At 38.0% G+C, this 23095-nt stretch overlaps 1 protein-coding gene across 1 annotated transcript in view; it reads right to left on the reverse strand.

Annotated features, from left to right (window-relative positions):
• The window catches only part of LOC139976465 (uncharacterized), a 49615-nt gene that overhangs the window by 10192 nt on the left and 16328 nt on the right, over positions 1-23095 (reverse strand). Inside the window, exons 11-20 of the mRNA XM_071985228.1 lie at positions 22171-22376; positions 21564-21806; positions 17334-17498; positions 16140-16535; positions 14985-15095; positions 14049-14141; positions 4119-4222; positions 3680-3866; positions 2265-2415; positions 1250-1465 (exon numbers count right to left, since the gene is read on the reverse strand). The gene's annotated coding sequence lies outside the window, so the exon portion shown is untranslated. The remainder of the gene's footprint in view (positions 1-1249; positions 1466-2264; positions 2416-3679; positions 3867-4118; positions 4223-14048; positions 14142-14984; positions 15096-16139; positions 16536-17333; positions 17499-21563; positions 21807-22170; positions 22377-23095) is intronic.

Below are 23095 nucleotides of genomic sequence, written 5' to 3' on the forward strand. Positions count from 1 at the left end.
GTACTTTCAATATAACATACCAGCAATGGCCCTTGTGGAAAAAGCAATACACTGCATTTCGAAATATTTTGTTTGGCATCGTGCCAGGAGTGCAAAATAGAAACGCTACATATACAGTAGGAAAAGTATCCAAAGTCGCTTATGTTTGTGTTTACGATAACATTTTATTAAAAGCAACCAATCATAAATTTCGACTGATAAAACTTCTTTCGTTCCCATGGTGAAGTGAACCTGGGCAAGTCCGAATGTCGATGACCAATTTATGTTCCGTGACTAATGTCAATGGGAATTATGTGTGTAAAAAATCGGGTCTTTCCACGTGTTATATATATATGGTTTTACGTAAGCGGAGCGAAATTCGTGGAGGCGCCTTGATTGTGAGGAAGCACTAATACAACATAAGCCTCAATATTTGTGGGAAAAAAATCGTAAGGGTTTTTTTCTGAAAATATTTTTTAATAGTAGGCCTAACCAAAACTTTGTCATTGCTTTTGGGGGAAGTCAGATCTTCAAGTTCAAATATTTTTTTTTTTTTTTCGTTAAACGGTTATCGTGGTTTTCTTGCGAGGTATATACGGCGTAACTTTCGATGAAGGCTAAAAGGTAGGATAGGCTAAGGCCTACCTTGTTCTCATTAATTGTTACCTACATTCAATTTAATGCCCAACGGGAGGAACTCGTATAAATATTAACAGACTAGTGCACATTGTAATTGATAAAGTTTCCTTGCTGAAGTTTTCCTGCACTGATGGTATCGATCGTTTGTACTTCTAGTAGCGCTGTTTTCTTTGTTACTCTTATTCTTAACGGCTTAAGTATATGCTTACTCTGTGGTTGAATATTTTGGAAAGGCTTAGAAGACATTACTTGATGTTGAGTTTACCGACTCTTTTGTGCATCACAGTTTATTCTAACCCATAGAAGCTCTGCTATATAAAGCGGCTGAGAATATGCTACGTTTACAGATTATACGAGATTGTACGTCTTTACGCGCGTATAATCCCTATTCAGGTGCACTGAAGCGAAGCCTTAAGCCGCGTAGACACGGCGTAGACACCGCGTAGAAAGTCGCGTACAGAAACGTATAACATCGTATAATCGCGTAGATAAACGTAGAGTATACGTCTACGCGAGTTATACGTGAGCGGTACTGTAGGTGGGTAAGGGGTTGTCATATTGGCAAAACAGCCCCTCCCTACGGGTTTTAAATGGCTTCTATACAATGAAATTGATCATAAACTTCACTTACCAGAAAGAATTAGTCTCCAACCTAAGACGGCGGACGGAAAGAATAGGAACTCCTTTTGAAGAGACACACAAATGAATTGAAAGTGTACTCGGCAGCGTTGTGTTGGTATCCAAGGACGCGTACGTTTTGTAAATGGCGAATAAGTCATAGAGGGAAGGATGATGGGGTGGCGCTATGTCAAAAAGCTAACTGTTGACCAACATAATCCACAGAACCCTAAGAAAAGGAGAGGAATGCAAAAGAACTTAGCCAGTTTTCTTCAAAGTAAGTCTCGTACATTTAGCACAAAACATTAAACACTAATTAGTAACTAATTCCAACAAATTTTAGGCTGTGATTGAAACTTTACTGGTGGAAACATAATTAAATATATATTACATTTTTATGAACCTTTCTTTCTTATGACTAACGTTGACTGTATATTGCAGCTTTCCAGCTTAGCTGGTGTTTTTCCATCAAATCAGCTCATCTTTGAGTTTTCTGATCTTGACAACAATCAACTGTCTTTTTAATTCACCACAACCCAGACCACACTAATTGGCAACTCTTTCCAACAATCTAAGGCAACAATCATCAATTTAAGACAACCAAATTACTAATTACAAAATGATTCCAACAAACTAAGGCACCGGGTCTCATTAATTTAGCACAAAACAGACCAGACTAGTTAGCAAATCATAACAATAAACTAAGGCAAAACTTATAAATTTAATACAAACACACCACAATAACTACCAACAAATTATCACAGTACTCCTCTTCAATTTAGCACAAACAGACCACACTAATTAGCTACTCATTCCACCAAACTAAGGCACAATGTCTCTTTAATTTATCACGAAACAGACCACACCAAAGTACCGACTGGTTCCAACAGGCTAAGGCACCGTGTCTCGTACATTTAGCACTGATCTTGACAAGCAACTGTTGAGAGGACAAGACTGATGTTCATGATACTGGCTCACACTGATGTTTCCCTTGAAACTTAATTTTTCTCCAATTTCTGTTAAATCACCTCCAGATAACACTTCCAGATATCTCTGTTGAGGACAAGCTTGAAGGATCTTCTCGTATTTGGTGGAGTTGAGATCTTTACCAAACAGAACGTTTCCTCTCACAGTATCATTTTGGATCCAACCTTGTTGAGCAACATAGGCCACAGATCTCTGATGAAAGGAGAGGAATACAAAACAAATTAGTCACTTTTCTTCAAAGTAACAGCAAAAGTAAAAAAGTCAAACCCTGTTAACAACCAAACTGTCAGCCGTGAGACAAAACATGTATACTCTTCTAGAGGGGCAATTTGTGAAAGAAATGGAATTTTATGGTCAGATCAAAGTTATTGGACACTGGTTTGAACAACTCTCAAAAAAGACCTCACTAAATACCAACTCGTTCCATCAAACTAGGTACAATGTCTTATTAATTTTAGACAACCAAAATACTTATTACAAATTCATTCCAACAAACTAAGGCAACAGGTTTCATTAATTTAGCACAAAACAGACCACACTAATTAGCAACTCATATCAATAAACTAAGGCAGAACTTATCAATTTAATACAAACACACCACACCAATTACCGACTGGTTCCAATAGGCTAAGGCCGAGGTCTTATACATTTAGCACAAAAATGTCTCCTACATTTCTAATTAAAAACTAATACCAATAAACTTAGGCACCATGTCTCAATAATTTAGCACAAAAACAGACTACATTAATTAGCATCTCATGCCAATACACTAAGAAACCAATTAGCTTCATTTTGATGTTGTCATGGTTGCTTGGAATGAGTGGAATGTGTCACTCTGTACAAACTATATCATGGAACTTGTTCAGCCTTTCTGTAAGAATAGTAGTTTAGCACAAAAAAACAACATCAAATACCGACTGGTTCCAACAGGCTAAGGCACCATGTCTCATACATTTAGCACAAAAACAAGAACACACCAAATACCCACTGGTTCCAACAGGCTAAGGCACTGTGTCTCGTACACTTAGCACAAAAACAGACAACACCAAATACCGACTGGTTCCAACAGGCTAAGGCACTGTGTCTCGTACATTTAGCACAAAAACTGACCACACCAAATACCAACTTGTTCCAACAGGCTAAGGCACCGTGTCTCGTACATTTAGCACAAAAACTGACCACACCAAATACCAACTGGTTCCAACAGGCTAAGGCACCGTGTCTGATACAATTAGCACAAAAACACACCACACCAATTACCTTTTTCAATAGGCTAAGGCACTGTGTCTTGTACAGTTAGCACAAAAACAGACCACACCAAATACCGACTGGTTCCAACAAGCTAAGGCACCGTGTCTCGTACATTTAGAAATGATCTTGACAACAATCAACTGTTGAGAGGACAAGACTGATGTTCATGATACTGGCTCACACTGATGTTTTCCTTGAATCTTACTTTTTCTCCAATTTCTGTTAAATCACCTCCAGATAACACTTCCAGATCTCTCTGTAGAGGACAGGCTTGAAGGATCTTCTCGTATTTGGTGGAGATTATGATCTTTCAACCACTTGTTCTAAACCTGATCCAGCTTTATTACAGACATCCAAGACTCACAATTTTTCCTTCAATTTTCTTCTTTCACCTGAGATAGTATTGTAAAAGATAAGAAGATTTCATATATTGGAAAGCAGATAGACATTGCAACTAGACTCATTTTTATACACTCCCTCCCTTCCTCCCCTCCCTCCCCCTGACTACCTAAACAACCCTGACTGCTGCCTCATTGATATAACTATGTATAAACAAATGTATATGATTGTGGTTTAATGGCAGAAATAAACGAAACAAATACCAGAGCTTAAATATTTCTGTGTTACTATAGTAAACTGCATACCCAAACGGAAGCATTACAGAATCTTCAATGTCTCAGACCTCCAGCAGGATGTTACAGTCACAGTTCATGGAGTCTCATTGTGAATCAGTGTGGCCAATGCAATGCTGTAAAGACAAATATCAAAGCAATATGTACAGTATATATATACCTTTGGTGTGAAATAAATTTTAGTATTTTTTTTAAAGTAGTTTTACATAAGATCATCTTCCAGTTTGCATATGCAGATACCTTTTTGATGAATGTTTACAAACATGAATAAACTGTACCTCTTTTTGAACTAGTGCCTGTTTATTTTTAATACTTGCAATATGACTCTTTAATGAACCTTACTAGACATTGCTATCAAACCTATGGAGTACTTCGTAAAATGCCAAAACTTCCTTTGATACATGTATATTGTTCACTATAATAGTCAAGCTGATTGAAAGGAATGAATTCAACACAATTTGAGAACATTTCATCAGCCAAACAATTTGGAGAGCATGTACTAGTTTAAACAAACTTAGCAAGCACATTCATGAGGAACTGGAAAATTGAAAAATGTCTGAAATAAACATCATTCTTGAAACGAGAAACTTGACAAGTGAAATAAGGACCGACACTTAAGCTACAACATGTACACTTAGCAAAGATGAAAACTGGCTTTTCAGCCAATACACAAGTACCAACAACATATTAGTATATTCATGGTAAACCCTCATGTGCTTTCATGACTTCTAGCACCTGTGTAATAATATTCTATATCAACAAGGACAGAGATACTATATCTTGTACTTATCTCTCAATACTCTTAATATGTGTTTACCATGAGTTGTGTTCCTCACAACTTTCAATCAATGTTTTCAAACTAAAAACCAAATTAAAGACAATTACTCAACAATGAGAGGTTGACTTAGCAAAGTTTGAATTCGGTTTAATAATAATCAGTTTCAGTGAAACAGTTCTGCAGACCATAAAATCATGCCTTAGGCATCAAAAGAAGGCTATGATCTGATAAAGATATGCCGAGAGTTGGACCAATACTGTTAAGCCTAGCTTCAGGTCAAAATTATGCTAGTTGATCAAATTAATACATGTATATCAATTTAGTTGCCTATGCTAGGTAACATCAGCTTTCACGGAGAGTTTTCTCCATACTTGAACCATCACTAACATCAATTAGACCACAGAGCTAGGCCTAATTGCTTGAGAATTTCATTTTACAAAGTACTGTTGCTTGTATAAGAAGCCTAGGATAGGCTAGTTCGTCCTCATCTCTATCTAGCCTTCACTTTGGTAGGCTAGCCTAGGTTTCCCATTATCATTTGGTGGTAGGCCTAGCCTGGGGCCATTTGTTCCCTCCCCTAACAACGTTATTTTCCTCCCACTTAAAAGTTGAGTAACTTACCTCCCCTACATCATTGGGGAGTCAAGTACATTTTCACTGGAAACTAACATTTCCAGGGGAGTTAACTAAGGTTTTTCATGGGAGGCATATTGGCTACGCTATGTGGAAAGAATAGATGTTGTAAGTGGAATAACTGTAAGAAAAGATTTAAAGGGAGAAAGGTAAAGTTAAGGGTGAAAAATAACATGGTTAAGGAAACTAACATACTATTTTCAAGGGAGGAGACTGTTGTTCTGTAGGCTCTGACTGCATATTCTTGTAGAGTAAGCTAAAGAAAGTTGTGATAGTATGAAAATAGAAAATGTGACCAGGTATCTTCCTTGTGTAACTGTTCAGTGATTGGAAGATAAAAAATGTTTGGGCCTGACTTTAGAATCCGTACCATATGAATGTGCAAGCTTACTTCGAATCGGCCGAAGAAAAACTGTATAATCCGGCTGAACGTGTGTGCTCGCACCGGCTTGGTTCAATAGAATAACAGTCGGTGAATAGGTGCGTCGCGTGAATGATTCGCTTGAATGAGTTAAAGCGGTATAGGGTTAGGAAATAGGGAAATAGGGAATAGTTAAATCCATCGATGTACGTGAAGAGAGATACATGAAGAGGGTTAGGAAATATGGTTAGGAAGTAGGGAATAGTGTTAGGAGATAGAAGAACGGGAGGTGGAGATACGGAGTGTTGAGGTGGAGATACGGAGTGTTGACATGAAATAGTAAGCTGGCTATGGATTAACAGAAATAACTATCTAGGGTGACATTATCTCGCTGGAATTAAGATAATAAGAACGTAGCTAAAGTCGTCAGCTTCTCCTTCGTGGAGTCTGACATATCTCATTGGCTTGGTTGTATTTGCTATTGAACGACTATAACTTGGATTCCAAGAGGGCATGGAACTTAACCCATTTTATTAGTTAGGAACTTGGCTACACATTTAACACTAAGGTGTGTCTTTAAACAGCTTGCATATTCATTATTTTGCTTTTGTTATATGGTAATGAATATTCAAATATGGTAATAAAGGAAAAGTTAAGGTTTCTATTTTTCTTCCAAACGCCAAAGCTTCATCCGGCTCACAGCCTGATCGGTTAGGAGTATGCGCTGTTATTAATTCGCATCCTAACATCCTAGGTTCGATTACTGCTATGTGTTACTCATGTTATTAATCATGTTTTCGCCTCTCTTCTCTTCATAGATATGTAGGTCTCATCCGAGAAAACGATTGAGGAAGACAGAAAGAATAGAGAGAACTACGGTTGAAGGTATGGGGGATGTGAAATGGGTACAATGAAGGGACATAATCGCTGAAGCGAGTTTACTATGTTCATGAAAACCGCCAAACTCTTTTAGTCCCCCAAAAATATCCAAGCCCCATTTAAAAACGCTCACCCCATCAAAAAGAGCGCCCTCTTTTAGCCTGTCGGATATCGGATGGTACGGATTCTAAATTAGTACCAATGTTTGTGAATAGGCCGGATTGTTTGCATAGGATTGTATGCGAACATGGGGTAATTTACATGCGTGGAATTCATAGTGGTAATGGGTTGTTTGCTTGTATGGCATTCATTGTGGGAATGAAATAACATAGACAATTTAGCCTATACAGTAGGTATGCCCTCCTTGGTTCCTCTCCTTGTTTTCCTATTTACCAGTTTCTTCAATTACTACAAGTATAGTCAGTATTGCGAAGTTCGGCATACTGCGAAGTTCGGACCACCCTAAGAAATACACGATTTCACCATGAAAACCTACAGGAAGAGTCAAATTTCACCAAAAAGTACGAAGCTACAGTTATTTTCTCTCCAAAATGACCCAGGTGCAAGAAATTACTTACATATTTGTCAATAAAATGACGAAGATCTATGAAGTCTGTTATAATTACTGAAAAAGCAACTGCGCCACCAATTTTATCACCAGCGCCACACTGTGGGTTGCGTGTCACAACTTCGCAGTACTCTAGCAAGAAATACCAGTTCCACAATCACAAAGAATCTTCTTGGAAAACAACGTGAAAACAGTTTGCAGGAAAGAAAGTTTGGCCGTGTATCGTACTATAACAAAATTCTCCCACCATATGAAGTATATTTTCAAATAGCCTATACCAGAAGATTTAGTTTTGGGGTGTTTTAAGTCTTAAGTGGCCGAACTTCGAAGTCACCATCCTACAAGTGTCTCTTTGAAATATGTTCCTTTCTTTCACCAAACTCTCCTAAATCACAAGACACATTTACTACGTACAGTTGCTTCACTACCTAAATTAATTCTTTCCACAGCCAAGCCGTCTTTCTTTCCTCCCCTGAAAAACGTTGGTTTCAACCCCTAAAAATAATTTCAGGGAGGAAACTATTGTTTTTATTCTTGAAAGTTGGAGAAGAAACCAACGGCCTTGCCTGTCATGATGGAAAAAAAAAAGCAAAGAGAGAGAGCTTTCATCCTAAGCTAATTTGTCCGGCTGCGAGTTAGTTTCTTGAGGATGTGTTACTGTTAGTGTTAAGTGCTAGATGGCATAGCCTAGGCTACTGTATGGTAGGCTGTACTAGCCTTAACCAGAAAGTAATTAGGCCTAGGCCCAACCAGCTAGGTCTAGTATTTTGTCGGAAGATATAAAGTGACTTACTTTACTTACGTTAATTGTCTAGTGAATATCATATTAGGCCTAGACTAGCATTCCAACTAGTATAGACGCCAGTGCCTACGTGAGCTAGCCTATCGTTAGGCCTAAGCGATACTATTATATGATAGGCTAGCGTAATTTCTCACGCTCGCTGACTCAAACAATGTGAAGTACTAACTTGCTCCACAAACCTAATACACAACCTTCGAGCTGGCGAATATATCTGCCATTCACATTCTTTGGCAGTTACCCCCCATACAGAATAGGCTACAAATTACAATTACGTATGAATTGTTAGCCAACCGCTGCCAGGAAGCGAACTGCACTGCTCGTGTAACCTTTAGTGAGCTTTATATACAGATCCATAGAAATGTACAGATCATAATTCGCGCTCCGTTGCTTAACCTTTGACCACGACCGTGTGCGTCTATGGCAAGCCATGTGGGACAAACACCGCATAATATATCAACGTATTAATTGAAAAAAAAAATAAACTAGCAATGACATGCTAGATGCATATCCATTTGCAATCATTACATTTACAACGAAACAATTCAAATGGTCTCATAACATAGGCCTAAGGTCATTAAACATGTTGGTCAAGATAATTTATTGAGTTCGCTGCGAATCTCGTCAGAAAAGTTGTTTTAATGACCAATATATCATTACCCGAATGGGTGGTCTGGCATTAGGCCTAGGCGGGACAGTAGGCCTACTGTCATGCATGATCAACCCGGGGGGGGGGGGGCGAGGGTGTAGGTCTGGCGTATCCATGGGACAGACATTCTAAAGATAATAATTTACACTTTTTGAGGGGGACTCTTGGGGCGAATCTTGACATAAAAATGTCAGCCTAAAATTGTTTAGCTAGCTGCATGAACATTTTCAGATACAACAAATTTTGGCAAAAACTGCTTGAATTTTGTGATAAAATGTCACATTTGGGATTTTTTAGATAAATTGTCCGAATTTTTAACCCATTCTCCAATATAAATGAAGGTATATATTAAATGAAATTCACTGTTTCTGTGATCCATGTAGAGGTTTTGTTCTTAAAGTACAGTCTTACCTTTTTGTGCAGAGTTCTAGAGCATCTGTTCCTAATTATGCATGTCTTGAAGTAGAGGTTGGGTAAAGTAGAGGCTTGCTATATTTTAATAGAATCAATAGTTATATCTACTTCAGTTGCTGTAACTGTATCTTAGGTGCCCCCCCTCCCTCTGCCAGGTTTCATCTAGGATGATCCACTGGTGCTGTGATCGAGTGGATAAAGGCAATGGCATTTGAAGCAATGAGGTTTGGCAATCAGGAGGTTCTATGTAAGGTGGGTTTATCATCCAAGAGCAGTCTACAGTTTTCCCATCTGAAATGAGTTTCTAAATTTTATATAAAATGTTGAATTGGAAGCCACCCGTAGTGTAAGTTGTGATCCATACGCCTGTGCGGGCTTCTCCCACATTTGTGTTTGGTTAAGCTTTGTAAAAATAACTGCTCATTATTATTATTACAAGGGCCTTGTAACCCCATTCTTATCTTTGGAGTGGGGGGAGGGGGTATCTGCACCTGTTGGATGTGTAGTGCAATTGGACGCCAAGATTAAGAAACAGAAAACCACATTTACATAATGTTACAGCTCTGATATAAATCTTAGCTTTATAAGAAACTCAAAGGACAGCCATTTATTTTACCACTCCGTGGAAGCTGGAATCCTTTTTATTTATCAACAGCATACATACACACCATAATTGAATTATAATTAAACAGTAACATAAAAGATAAAAGTACTAAAACTGAAAACATGACAAGAAAATGACATCCCTTGATGAAAGTACAGTGAACTGGAGCCTCTGGAGAGAGATGTATACTAATACAAGCCTTTTAATTAGGTTGTGATATTGTGTGTTCAATCACATCTATAATAATCAGCAATGTGGGTAATCATTAATAATTACTCATTTGAGTGTGAAAATAAAGCCTACAGGTTGTCAAATAATTCATTGTTAACAGTTAGATCATATAGCAAACAGAACAAGTAGCTACAAAGGAACGTACTTCCTTCATAAAATATCGCCCCAAGTGTCTTGCAGCATATATTATGTAACTTAATTATACTCAACTATCAGAGTGAACAACAGAGTAAACAACTCTACAGTAAAGGCCACCATTTGAATACTGTACTATCTTCTAAATGAATGGAAACAGTTAAAAAGATAGTTCATACTGTTCCAGTCTTTGATACACTGTGTATGAAACCGGTGGGTATTATAAAGGTAGGTTTTACACGCTTCACAATGATGTAAGAAATATAAGGGTAATAAAAGGAATATCATACCATCAAAGAATATATAACATTAACTCAAAGGTCACTGTACATCTTGTCCTTTGATGTTAAAGTCTCACTATGCATTCCATCTGGACGGTCTGAATAATAATGTTTTGGAGGTTTCTATTCTCGCTCGTTCTCTGAGATTCGGCCAAAATATTTGGCAAACAATGCACCTACAAGATTGTCTGCTTATTAACTACACAATGGTACCAAAATAGGGTTAGGGAACAGTTTGTTCGTGTTTATAATGGAAGGCATAATGGGGCTTTATACCTAAATATCACATGAAAGTAAGTACAAACAATGAAGGACATTCATCAGAACACAACTACGAGGCAAGTTATAAAACCAACCAATTTACTCAGTTTTGAAATGTAAGTAAAAACAGAGGAGCTGTGTGCTATTCATGACCAACATTTTTGTTTGTGTTTACGTCATATGAAAATCTCAAAATACCCATATCCCAATGGATTTAAAGAAAAATTGAAACCATAGAAAATAAGTTGACAGTCGGGTCAAGTAGCTACTGGATAGTTCCCTAAAAACACTTTAATGAGTTTTACTTCAGCACCGTCGAAATGGGTGCAATTAGTCCGTAAATATATGATGCTTGGCATGGCAAAACATGGATGGGACAGATATTGAGACTTTCATATTTAGAGAGGACAGAAACAAACAAACAAGCAGAGACTTAAAGTTGAATCCAGATGTCCTTTTATCACTGAATGGAGAATCGGTTGAGAGAGCATTTCAGAGACGAAGCCTGAATTGAAAGCTAAAAGATCAATCAATTTTGTGAAGTAGCATTTAACGTACTACACTTTTCATTCAATTCTAATTACCACAAGGTGAAGGCAATATTATGCAATATTTCTGTACGAAACCCTTGGTGTATTTCTCCCCTTCCAACCCACGCCCAAAGAGGTGCAACTTCACATGGCTAATTAGCCTGATCACCTCTGTCCCTTCTGCTATATGAAAAGTAAAGTAAGACATCTTAATCCTCTTTTACATTTGATCTTTCTGTGGTTTTAAGAATTTTGCATATTTTAAATATTCAGGGTGGCATTTAACCCCCCCACTTCCCCACACCCATCACCCTTCACCACCAAGAAAAATGAAAATGGATGAAGTAAACAGGGTGAGAGAGAACTTCAGTTGCTACTGATATTTGTTCTAATAATGTCCTCATAGATAATACGGAAACCTCAAGTCTGCAATATAAATCCACCGTGACAAAATGATGATATTTCGGTTGCTTTTATTCCCAAGATGCGCTATTGTTCTTGTTTTGTTATTAAATTTATTTCCTATTCCTGTTGGCCTGGTTACATACTGTCACGAGAATCCGACAGTGGCGCATCCTGGTCGACCGAGTGAGGAAGGAAAACCAAAACTTGCAACAACATCAACGACAACGACAGAGTAAATACAGACTTGTGACACGTTGTGACAAGTTGTGACAATGTCACAGCAAAATCACATCATTGTAGCAAATGCCCAAAAAGATGGCTGAATTAAGAAAGAAAACAGTTTCTCCTTTCTCCCCTCTTTTTGGTCGAGGGAACATCCCAGTTTGGAGAGAAAGTCAAGCAATTTTGGGGGATCTAGTTTAAGGAGATTGAAGAAAGACAGGGTTTAAAGGGGACATGCACTACTGTAATTTGACTAAAAGTGGAGCTATATTCCATGCAGGCAATTTAGATTGAAGGAGCACTTTTTTCCCCATTTTTTTTGTTTTAAACTGTTTGTTAGCCAAACACTAAAGCTAGAAACAGTAAAAACCTGGTAAAGACTAACGCTAACAGCTAATATGGACATAGTCGGAGGTTAAAACTTCCTCTTTGTGTAATTTCTATCATTTGAACATGAATTATGTTCGTATTTGATATGGAATACATGGTTTGGTTTTTTATTGAGATTTTTCAAGCTGAATGCTACTTTAACTGAACAATAAACATAGAGTCTGGCAGGATCAGAACCGATGTTTTCAGAAAATCTGGCAAATCTAACATAATATTCTTTGAGAATCTCCTGGGTATTAATTCTCTAAACTATAGTTTCATTATGAAATTATCTTCTTGTATTTTTTTTCTTTCTGATGTTCTGCAAAGATACACACATTACTATAAAAACATTTTTTCATGTAAAAAAAGGGTGAAAGTGAAGCTTACGAAAACAATATCACTTCAAAAATAATTTCAAAACAAAACACTCAATTGAAAAGTAAACAAAAGCTGCAGGCAAGTCTTTCAAACATGTGAGTCTAGTCAAACCAATCCGAAAACAACTGCAATTTAGGGGGTGAGGATAGGTGGGGGGTAGGAGTTGGGTAGAACATCACTGATCAAACCGAGTTCACCAACGAAAGTAAAGCAAAGCATTGATTTATGACTCACATAAAAGGTGACATGATTTCTACACTTAAAACCAATCACTTTGTGTAATCATTAATGAAGAATATCAAAACAAGCCATAACTGAAAGATATTTGTTTCCGAGTAAGCTGGCTTTAGTAAGTTGAGATTGATCAATTAATTCGATCTTATCAATAAGTTTGTTCAACCTATTGATTTTAACATGAAGTGCAACTCCAGTGGCATGTCCAAGTACTAGCTTCAGTGTCAATTTACCCACACATTTTCTGGGTGGAGTGGGGTGGGGGGGTGGAGTGGGGTGGGGGGAGGAGGGGGAGTGGCTAATATCTCAACTTTTCCCCGTAGCTCATGTACTTTCTTGTGGTACATTCACTGATATTACTTACATAGAACCTAACGGAAGGAATGTCGAGACCATCCGTCATTTTCACCACACTTTAATAAGTACACATGAATCGTATCCTAACAACTGTCACACCAGGCACATTGATAAAACAAGATTGCCCCCCATCCCCTCCCTTTTATTTTCTCTCTTTCTATTACTTAGTGCTTGTTTTGGATTAATGATGAAGATTTTTACAATTTTTCTAAGCAAGGATACTTAAGTTTTTGGCAGCCCATTGGTAGGTGCAGTCAAGATAATGCTTAATCAAATAACATAAAAATAATTGTTGGGATTGGGGGATAGGCTATTACCTAACTACAGACAGAAAAAACAAGACTTTCTATTCTTAAGTAAACTGGTACCTTGATCAAACTTTACCATATTATTAGATCTTGATCAATGTTTACAATATTACTAGAGGGTCATCGGGCTGATACAGGTGGTTTACTCTCGAACCAGTGTAAAAGCTTAAATGAAACAGGACACTGTTGTGCTGGTATGAGACGCGTTAGAACACAACAGGTAGCGAGGGCGCTTTATTCTGTCCTTGTCTACAGTAGCATACCCGTACAACTGCTGTGTAACCCTACACCAACTTATTACGGTCTTGTCCATGAAACAAAAAGCCTTATCAGCTGACATACTACCGAACTTAGTCGGTATACTTTATACTACTATGCAAATCATAAACAATCTATAAACAGAAATAGGTGGGTGGCTCTGCTCTTCATAATCTAAAACAAGAGATATCCTTTAAGAATGTGGACTTAATAGATAAATGCAGAGGGGGTGGGGAGAAGAATGGAAGGTAGAGGGGGCCAGAGACAAGGAAAATTCCAACGCACCTGTGTTCTGCAAGCATCTCCATAAGTTATACCTGCCAGAACTTCAGAGATGGGTCCAGGGTGCGTCTTATCCCCAAAACGCTCTTGCCTAATCTGAAATTCAAAGAGTAGACAACATCCTCGTTGGTAACATTATGACACTTCTATTCATAGTCTCTCTGCCATTAAGGATGAGGCATTAAAAATTCATGCCTTTTGCCACCGCGGTCCTGGCACCAGCTGCAAGGAGCATGTGGCATGAGTGCTAAATGCCTCGTTCTGTTGGATGCAGGTGTGATCTCATCAATTTTTCATTTCTGGGTAATATGGTTACGGAAATTTCACCAGCAGACACTCTTTGGGACATCTATCAAAGATGTCAGAATGACAGAACACATAACATAGCACTAAGAAGACACATAACATAACACTAAGAGGACATTGAATAGTGATACTAAGGAGGAGAGATTTAAGAATGTTTAAAGTTCTCACAGCAAATTTTTGAGGCTTGCTAAGGGTCTGCTGTGTGTAAAATGATCCTGGGTGGGAAGGGGGTCGGGGGCGTGAGGAAATATACACCCATCCGCTTCAACCTACCACAAAAATACAAAAGTAGTAAATAGCACAACTTAAAAAACTTTCTTGGGTGAACCCTCCCTACATGTGGAAATGGCTCCCTAAATGGGAAGTCCGCTCCCTACAAGGGGAGAACCCTACCTACGTGGGGAGTCCGCTTCAACGAATCCAGGGCAACACCCACTGATACACTTTTACATTATCTTTTTTTTTTTACCACTTTTTCTATAACATACCAGATACATCATTCACTCCTCGGAAGACCGAATTAGGGGAAAGGCGAAAAAATGGGAAAGAAGTGAGAGGAAGGAGAAAGTGGTGACAAATAACAAAAATAAAACAATCAATTAGAAATAACAGTGTATAACATCATCAACGTACAGTTTAAACCTTCTTCTTGTACTCCTTATGATCTTGTCCCTGTCTTGCAAACTGTTGTGGATCGGTGATAGCGACTGCATCACCACTCTTGGGGTCCTTGTCACCTACCCACTGTAAAAAATGTAACCAGAGAGAAGAGTTGTGGATGACGCATAATCACTGGGTTTCCATTTGGCCTGTTTCCTACAAGATTTCTAACCGCAGGAGCGTAGCCAGGGGGCAAAGGGGGAGACCGCCCCCCCTTGATTTTTTTTTTGTATTTTTTTTTATGATATCAAAGTTTTATAGTAGCTGTTATAAGAGGTTTTAATATTTGTTCACCAATAAATTAACTGTGTCTGAATTTTCGAAAATTCCCTGACCAACATTCTTCATCATACTTCCCTCTACTCGTGCAATTTTGACCTGTCTGTTAGGGGTTGAAGGTTTTTTTTCTATATTGGTTGTCCATACATGATATTTTGTGCAACATTATGGGCATGTTTGAAGTGAATTTGTTTATTCAAATTCTGAACAAATAATGGGCTTTAAAACCTCGAAAAGTGGGGCTGACGGGTATTGTGGGCCGTTACGTAGTATTACCTACAAAAGCAATGATCCACAGGAGATGCAATGAGGTCCAACATGATGTGTGACTGGTGTCAATCTTTAAATAGGTATTGGATGAAAAAAAAAACTATTTGGAAAAAACTTGGTTCTCAGGCAAAAGTGTACATCTGGTTGGTCATTTTCAAGCCCGAGAAGTGCCATTTCCGGTGATCTGGGGGGTATCAAAACCAGAAATTTTCTTGTACGCTGCGTGCCAACCGATGGTGGCGCTCCGCTTAGATAGTAATATACAGAATATAACAAAGCGCGAGAACAATTTGGTGGATGAAAGTTGCTACGCGCCTGCACCCAAGCAAATGTACCCCATCAATATTTGAAACAAATCACCGCCCCGGATCACATTGTCCAGAATGGTGACAATCCCGCTTCCCCCTCGACACCAAAAACCCTTCTAACCCTGTTCTCCCTCTGAAAAGATCAAACATTTGCTAAATAAATAGCAAACAAACAAAGGATGACTAACTTCTGATAATTCCATCTGTAGGACATTTTAGATTTAGATTTTTTTGTTTCTGGAAAGTGCTAAAATCAAAACATTTTCATCACCTTGGCAAGTGCCTCTTCGATGTCTTGAATTGTCAAAGTTCCCAAATTGCCCAAAATTAAGGATTGTGTCGGGTGATTCTGTCAAACGGATGATGTGCCTACCACCAATTACATGTCACTACTACTCAGGTGTATCTTTGTCTTGTAGCCCTCGTCTTCCCCTTTCTCTCCCCAGTTGGCGTACTTTTGAGCTACCTCCACCTTGGATTATGTGTTTGGCGTGTTCAGCCATTTCGTCTTCTCCTCTGCCTGCCTCCTGTTCAACATCTTGATTGGTGACTCCTATCTGCTCTTCTCAAATTCGTTGTCGTAGATGTAGATGAAGTTGGTGGAGGCTGCTGGGTAGGCGACGTCGCTCACAAACGGCTGCCCGTACACGTTGCCTGTTATGTAACCCTGTAACAAATTAAAAAGTTCCTGTGATCAAATTTTTGTGCTGGTTGCAGATCTAAGTCACTCTTACATCTAACATCAGCAGCACAACATTCCTCCATCTTTGTCTTCTTTGCTGTTTTACTTATGAAATGATTACATATCAAGTCTTCCACAAGAATCTCTTTGAAATTCTCACACATTCGCTGTCTTTGGTGCATCCAGGACAAACTAATTGGAACATTCCGTTTCTATGCCATTTCCATGAAATACTGCACAATTTTGGATGCAGGTGATCTTGAAAATATTTTCAAAATGGGTGGGGTGTGCGACAGATCACTTGTAGGGAGCTTCATGAAGTTCCCCAAACCGATAAAGTTTGGATTATGTTCAATAGCGTATGAAACCATTCTGATTATTAAGTCAAGAGCTTGCCAATACTATATATATATTGAATCTAAGAGAGTATCAAGCTGTAACAATTAGAGTTTCAAGTAAGACACAAATCAAATCGAATGGTGTATCCAACCATCCTGATACGTCACAGCTGTTTACTTTGACTGAACGAAGCTACCTGCTTATCCACACTGACTTCCTACAACTCACTTCTCACTGAATTATCTCACTTAATAAAGCGTATTAGCTTGGTACACATATGATCAAAAACCTCATACGTTAACTAGCGACGCCATCGGTTGGCAATTAGCATAGTAAATGCTTGCTATGTCTGCCCAGATCTTTAAATGCAAATAAGGCTAGTAGGTCTGCTGCACAGACGTTGCAGGCCAAGTGAGTTGGAATTTTTGCATTTTGAAATCTTACCATATTGTCCAAATGTCTCATCATGGCTTCGAACTCCAGTTCACCGACCTTCAGTTTGTGTCCTGTCTCACTGACCCCACCTGCGTCCTTGGCAGTCCCTTCGCCGACCTTGTCTCTGACTTCATCCGGTAGGTGGATGTCATTATCCAGGCCTACAGCATGTATCTGTCACGAATAATTAGCATACGGTAAAGCGTTTGAATGCAGATTGTTGTTACATTATCGAACACAAGTCTTACGAGCGACTCTTTTAATCTCTCTTATTCCTCCTTTGTCGTTTCTCGTCGCTGACTTTGCTCTGCTGGTCCTAACACTACAAAGGAGATTTGTATATTTGTCATCTTGTATATGCCATCCGAGGAATGAAACTCAACAATTTCATATAAGAGGACGACAACATCGTACATGATTTGCCGAAGAAACCATCCGTTTAGCGTTCATGCTTCAAAAATACAAGACCCACTAAAGAGTCGTTTTTAGCTTAAATCCGGTTTGAACTTTCTTCCTTTTGATGAAACCTTTGAATCCTTCTCAATTGAAGCATTTTGTCTTCCATCTCTCTGTCAAAGGACAAAAGAGCTAAATACTGCCATTACAGAACAAACACAGAAATGCACTTCTCCTTCAACAGGCAAATATTTGAGCAACTGTCTGTCTGCGCAATAATACTTCATTTGTTCCTATCCAACAAAAAAAATTTGTGTGTCAACAAAACTGGACCAAACTTGGGTATTTGATAATTTGCTCTTTAATGAACAAAAAGATGTCAACTTCTCTATGGTGGATATAACCAATGCCTGGATTCTGCAAGGCACCTTGATAGCAAATAGGCAAAAGCATTATGTACAATATGTATGAGGTACAATAGAAGCATTGCAACACTATCAGGAAAACGGAACTTTGTGTTTATAAGCCTCTTCTCCAAACGATTTGGTACAGAATCCTGTGGACGCCTGCGGGCGCAAGCTGAGCTCATCAAACTTACAAAGACCCTCAGGAGCATCCCAGCTTTCCTTTCATGATGTTAGTGTCATCACATTAGTATTTATAATACGCTTTCTGGCTAAGGTGAAGTGCACAGGCGCGGCAGTATTTGAATATACCGCGGAGGATTGAAAACTGAAGCCTTTCCAAAATCTCATCCATCATATTCATAGACTTACTGTTTTAGTATTCTGTGCTTAATACTCCCTTTTGAATAGATATTTATTCCTCTTGAATGTTATTCAACTTTAATTAGCAGATTGAATTTGAGTTAGCAGAAATAAATGTTTCAGTTTTTGAGTCGGACTAAATTTATTCCAGTCCTTGCAGCCCGACTGAACTTTATTAACATTAGGCTGAAACTTGGAAGAAAATAAATTTTATCCCACAGCGATAGGCCTAAATATCCAATAATGAATGTTCAGAACTAAATGCTGCAGTTATCCAAGAATATGGAAAATATTGTTGACCCATCGAAGAAGACCAAGCCTCAAAAATGTGTTATTTATTGGATGAAAGATCAACAAGTTACTTCAGAGTCGGTGATGGACAAAGAAAATGCAACTGAAAATGCAGTCTGCTTGATAAAGTGGAGAGGAAGTGGTATGTTGACCATTTTTTCTGTTTCATTTCTATGTGTAATCATTTGAAACTTTCTGACAGTGGCACAATAACCAAGTTCAACTTCTAATTTTCTCCTGTCTTGTGCCACGATAAACAGCATATTTGCAGTTAATAAAATTAATAATCAAATTAAAATAAGACAAGGCTACATGTGTAGTATATTTCTTGTTTAGGCCTAAACTTATAGGGTTAACTACTACAGTTAAGCTTATTCTTATGGGTGCATGGGGCAATGCCTATGTTTGGTAATTATTTGGACATTCAGTACTTGGATTTTCCTAGTTTTACCTAGTCAAACTTCACGTTGAAGTCTGACGTTTCTCTTACCGTACTACAGAGATTTTACTTACCATTGAAATAGCGTTATAAAAAAGCAAAACATTTAAGTGTTGGGCATGCACGGTTTAATGTGATTACATTTCTGTTTTTCATATGTGGTTATATGCAATGAGCCAAATTTTTCATCATTTTAATAATTATTACAGGGGGGGGAGGGCTAGTAAGGTTATATATAAACTTTGTGACATGTTATAAGACATGTGTAAACATGCTTGCTTGCAAAAAAAGTGGGGTCTAAAGCCACCCATCTCTCCCCCGCGTTGCGACGTCCCTGTATTATGCACTGAATATTATATATTATATTTTCCGTTTCTGGTGGGTGGTTATTGTGCCAATGTATATTTGTGCCCTATCATTATTAATTATTTCTATTTGTTTTATGTTCAGAGTACATTCACAGTATGTGTGGCAGAAACCAGTGGACAGAGCCACAGCCACAAGAGATGAACAAACGGTTTGCATACAAGTGCACGAATGCTCCAAGATACATGAAATTGAAGAAGCTGTATTTTATTTTTGTTTTGTTTTGTTTTGTAATTTTATAGTTGTTGAATAAAAAAGGAGACTTCAGAATTCTGGTTATTCTCATTATTTGTTTGGAGAGTTTTAATCAATAACTAGGACAACAAGCTGGCCAAATTCCTAACTCTCCTTACTTGGAACTGATTAGCATACAAGTATTCAATAAGTATTCGAGTAAGTATTCAGAAACCTGTTAAGCCTTCATAACATAACTAATTAGCATACAAGTATTTGAATACTAGCGAAAAAGTATTCGAGTAACTATAAGTATTCATCAGAGCCGAATTATTTAAATTAGCAAATACTTATATGTAAATGAGCTAAGTATTCAAATAGCTATTCCAAATCTACTCGAATACCTATTCAAATACCTATTTGAATACCTAACAGGTATTCGAATACTTCACCCATTTACATATTTTGGCTCTGACGAAGGCTTATAGTTATTCGTATTAGTATTGGAATACTTATTTTGTACTGTGTGTTATATGGTAAACTTTCTGAATACTAAGGAAATCTTTGAATACTTTGAATACTTATCAACTATATTCGTGTTAGGTAAGGGTAACTTTATTAGAAAGCAGATAATCCGCTTTGTAACGACCATTGTTTGTTACCCAGACTCGACAAAAAAAACCACACACACACACACCGATTGATAAAATTGTAGGTTGACAAATCCCAGACAACCAACTCTTCATGCTGCAGGGAGAAGAGAGGACCAAGTACTCCCATTCCTGCCAATCAACACCCCCCACTTCCCCCACCACTTGAAATCCTAACCCACTAGTAAAGTGTGTTGCTGAACCTTCAAGACATACAAATAGAAAACTCAATTATGACTTTCATGAATGATCTCTAAGGGAAATTTTTCCCACAGTTTCAACTGGTAGCTTATCTAAGGATTTACATTTGCCAAAAGACCCTGGTTTCCAAGGTCAATAATGAAACACATCTCCCAGGTGGGTAACCTTGCCCTTGGGGTCAGACATCAAAAAGAATATTATGGGAACTTTATCGCTGAATGTCAACATTATTAGTACCCATACATGTTAGAAAGCAAACATCCCCTACTATGCCTTAATCCAAATCCATAAATCCGATTTGGAGTCGGCAAGTCGCATCAAGACTAGCAATTATTCCAGTCAAACATACTTTTTCAACCGCTGTTATTTTCTTTTCATTTCATGGAGCAGGCTTTGCTATTGCGGGTGGCTTTCTGCTGTTACTAAGAGCCTAGTTTGACTCAGGAAATAGCAAACAAAAGTTTGTACAGAAGCGGAATCTTCGGGGGTGGAGAGAGTTGAGGAGAGTGTAATGACTACATATTGATACAGAAGTAGACTATGCTAATGGCAAAATCAAGTTCCGTGTAGGCTAGGAGATACAATCATTCCCAAGACAATAAAAATTCCAAATTGATTATATTGTTTGGAAACAGTTTGAAAATTTCAGATAACTTTTCTCAGAGGAGAGGGTCATAACAAAGATTAACTCAATCCATACCATTTACTTTGTGTTTCGAGTTGACTAATCTTGTCCATTTTCAACCCTAACCCCCTCCCCCCCTTACCCCATTCCCGGCTCTTTAAAAAACAGCTTAAAAAAGGAAAACTCTGTAACTTTCACAGGTCTCCAAAATATTCTGAAATAGAGGAGAAAGAACAAACTGTAACATAACCAGAAAACATTTGGCCTCTGACACTGCTAAGTTTTACAAGCAATCCGACCACGTTGGACCAAGTCCAGCTAATTCTTTACCTGTATCTCACATGCTGCTACACAGTTGAGGACTAGGAAGTACGCCTCCTCTATGGACCCACCACAGCAGACGATACATGGTTACGCAAGAATAGGATCTTGTTTTTGGGTCCAGGGGCCCTGATGATTTGATCCTTCTGTTCCTCCTCGACCACGATCTCCGTGTAGTCATAGTATAGAGATCTCACCACAAATCAAGGCATCTTGACTGATCGGCAATAGGCCACACTTCATAGTTGAGACCTGTCAAGATTCAAAGCATAAAAATCCAAAATCCTCCATATTCTATGACATCTTTGCTTTTAACGATTTGCTTTGGTCAACAACTTGCAGGAAGGGTAATGCTATGCAAACATATTGAATATTCAAAGAACATTTAAAATCCTCCATAATATATGACATCATTGCTTTTAAGGTAGTTTTTTTCTTCTTTTTCTTTTCTTTAATGTGGTCAGCAAATTTATAAAGTCAACCAGGTATTAATCAAAACAAATCGAAATGTGACAAGTCAAGCTAAAGATCTTAAAAAAAGTGATCAAAATCGAAGTAAAGAAAAAAGGAACCTGCTCTAAGAATCATGAAAGTAATTATAAAGGTGGATACTCACAGCAGCGGCTGCCGAAGTGTGCACATGTTAAATGCATTTAGTACCTGGTCTGGATTTATTATTATCATTACTATTGCTTTGGCAGACTTTTAACTTTGAACACTATCTATCAATATGTAGCAACTGCTTTGAAGTTGATGAGAAAAACATCTTTTGGCCGAGAAGCATCCAACATCGGGGTTATTCCACTCATCTCCAGAAGTTATCTGTTGATCCAAAAAAAATGCCTTAGTTCATTGTTGCCTTTAAATAAAACAGTGAGTGACGTAATTATTTAGATTACACAAAAGAAGGCAAAACTATATCAAGAAAAGAATGCAAGACAATTGATCAAGTTAGCCATTAGCTAGCATTTGAAAGCAGTAGAGAAGACCAGCATATGCAGAGAAGTCTCCTTGATAATTGAAACAAACACTGTTGTTCTATAACTCTATAAACACTACCTGGCAATTGATTGGACATTGTTTATATGTAAAGGATTGGGTGGTTAGAGAAGTCTGGTTGCGACATCCAAGGGGGGGGGGGTGTGGGGGGAGATATAGTATGGCAAGGGAAGGCAGAACTCAGTTTTTCTCTTTAAGCGCTGGTATTTTGTTCCCCACTAGCAAGCTCTACATCAAAAAATAGGAGAAAAAGGAAAACAAATGTGTAATAAACAATGCTTCATAAAATCATAAACTAGCTTTTAAATGTTGGAACACTCCTTTAATGCTCAGAAAATATTAAAGAGTGAATGGCTCCTTTAATATTAAGGAGTAGAAGGCTCTTTTAAATGCTTATGCCATGCAACCCACAATGCATCTCATGTCAAAAATTAACCTTCTATTCTAAAAATCATGGCTATAACCAACATATGATAACAAAAAATAAGATATAAAATCTTAAATTTGTCCAAAATCCATAACTATCTAAAAAAATATTTGCT

Source organism: Apostichopus japonicus, chromosome 11 (assembly GCF_037975245.1).
Source record: "Apostichopus japonicus isolate 1M-3 chromosome 11, ASM3797524v1, whole genome shotgun sequence".
NCBI lineage: Eukaryota > Metazoa > Echinodermata > Holothuroidea > Aspidochirotida > Stichopodidae > Apostichopus > Apostichopus japonicus.